This window comes from Sardina pilchardus, chromosome 12, assembly GCF_963854185.1.
Source record: "Sardina pilchardus chromosome 12, fSarPil1.1, whole genome shotgun sequence".
Lineage (NCBI taxonomy): Eukaryota > Metazoa > Chordata > Actinopteri > Clupeiformes > Clupeidae > Sardina > Sardina pilchardus.
The window spans coordinates 29,921,206-29,923,705 of record NC_085005.1 but is presented as its reverse complement, the minus strand read 5'-3'; positions in this window follow the sequence as shown (position 1 = coordinate 29,923,705).

The window sequence follows — 2,500 nt, the reverse complement described above, 5'->3', positions numbered from 1 at the left end:
TAACTCTACACAGATGTGATCGTGACTTGATCCAGGCTTTTCTCAGACTTTGTGGCTTTCTGTGAGGCAGATGCTAATGGTTATTTGCTGGTTTGCTCGTTAGCTGGTTAGCTGGTTATGATTGGGCACCAACAAGCTCTCAGCTCTATGGCTCTGTAAGTAAGTTTAAGTTGATAAGAGGTTATGAGGATGCTTATGATCTGAGGTAGGTCATATTTATGTTTGTGTGGTGGTGTTTGTAGTGCAGGACTCTGTATGGTGTGTGTGTGTGTGTGTGTGTGTGTGTGTGTGTGTGTGTGTGTGTGTGTGTGTGTGTGTGTGTGTGTGTGTGTGTTTGTATGTTTATGTGAGTGAAAGAGAGATGCGAGAGAGAAAGAGAGAGAGAGAGAGAGAGAGAGAGAGAGAGAGAGAGAGTGAGAGAACAACATTTTGTGTACAGCATGTGCCATTCTGACAGTTCCTCTCTCCAAGACCCTCTCCCGGCTCCTCTGCTGTGGAATAACTTGGTCAGATTACCATGCCATTACCATAACATTACCATAGCATTACCACAGTGTCTGTCTTGGTGTCATTTGCAGACTTGGGGACACATGAAATCAGAGTTTGCCTCAATCTCTCACTCCCTCGCTCTCACTCTCTCTCTCTCTCTCTCTCTCTCTCTCTCTCTCTCTCTCTCCCTCTCTCTGAGTTTGACTTTCTCTTGCATGAACTCAGCAATCTCAGTGCACTGAAAGTGAATACCTCAGTGTTTATGTTCTGATATTTGATATTGATTTGATATTGTGATATACCTCAGTAGCATTCGGGAATATCTCACAAACAACACCAATGGACTTTTTCCGATGGCGTGCTGAAGTTTTACGCTTCAAACCATTCTAAACCAGTTTGTTTAAGTTTATTGGTATTAAAACACTATTGCATCTGGGTATTCATGCATGCACTGTTGTCTTAACGACACTTATTATCACTGATGAATTAAGACATCATTTGTAGTTAAAGGAGAATTCCGAAGAATTCATATAGATCTCTGTTTCTTGAGGTCACCGAGAACAATCGGTGCGGAAAAAAAACCCCGGAAGCAAACGGTATAGGCCTACCTAGCAATTGGTTTAACAATCGGTTCGACTGTACCTAGCTTGCGTTGCTCGTTGCTTGTTGAGACTTAATGATACTCATTATCACTGTTGATGTTTCGGATCAGTTGTGATTTATGGGTTGAGTGTAGTTTGTGGCTGCCAGTCAGATGCCCAAGATTGCTGTCATGCCACATTGCATTCACGTTACATTCAAGTGCTTTGGCCACTGGCCCAGGCTGCACCCAGTCAACCACACTCTGAAAACGAATGCGTTGAAACAACACAAACTGTGTTGTCCCTATCTGCATGCAGAGTTGTGTTATTTCAACACATACTGTATTGTGTAACAATAAAAAAGGTATTTTGTTGGAAACAACACAAACTGTGTTGTCCCTATCTGGACGAAGAGTTGTGTTATTTTCAATACATATTGTGTAACAAAGAACAAAAGCAATGAGTTGGAAACAACACAAACTGTGTTGTCCCTATCCGGACATAAGTTGTTCTCATTCATTTTGAGAGCGCTCTACCCACCCCAGGAGTTAAAACAGAAGAGTACCATGTGGGCATCATACACTGTGCAACAACCATTTTGCACAAATCTAGCCTTCAACTTTTGTCAAATTTTGTCAACACGTAAAGAAAACCACTGAAAAAAAGATGCCATTTGCAGACATTAGGTGTCCCATAGGTGGAGGATCCTCTCTTATTCTCTGACTCTAATAGGTCCATTAGGTGTCCCGTAGGTGCAGGATCCTCTCTTATTCTCTGACTCTAATAGGTCCATTATGGTGTCCCATAGGTGGAGGATCCTCTCTTATTCTCTGACTCTAATAGAGGTCCATTAGGTGGAGGATCCTCTCTTATTCTCTGACTCTAATAGGTCCATTATGGTGTCCCATAGGTGGAGGATCCTCTCTTATTCTCTGACTCTAATAGGTCCATTAAGTGTACCATAGGTGGAGGATCCTCTCTTATTCTCTGGCTCCACTAGAGGTCCATTAGGTGCCCCATAGGTGGAGGTTCCTCCCTTATTCTCTGACTCTAATAGGTCCATAGGTGGAGGTTCCTCTCTTGTTCTCTGGCTCTAATAGGTCCATTAGGTGGAGGATCCTCTCTTATTCTCTGACTCCAATATAGAGGTCCATTAGGTGCCCCATAGGTGGAGGATCCTCCCTTATTCTCTGACTCCAATATAGAGGTCCATTAGGTGCCCCATAGGTGGAGGATCCTCTCTTATTCTCTGACTCTAATAGGTCCATAGGTGGAGGATCCTCTCTTATTCTCTGACTCTAATAGGTCCATTAGGTGAAGGATCCTCTCTTATTCTCTGACTCCAATATAGAGGTCCATTAGGTGCCCCATAGGTGGAGGATCCTCTCTTATTCTCTGACTCTAATAGGTCCATAGGTGGAGGATCCTCT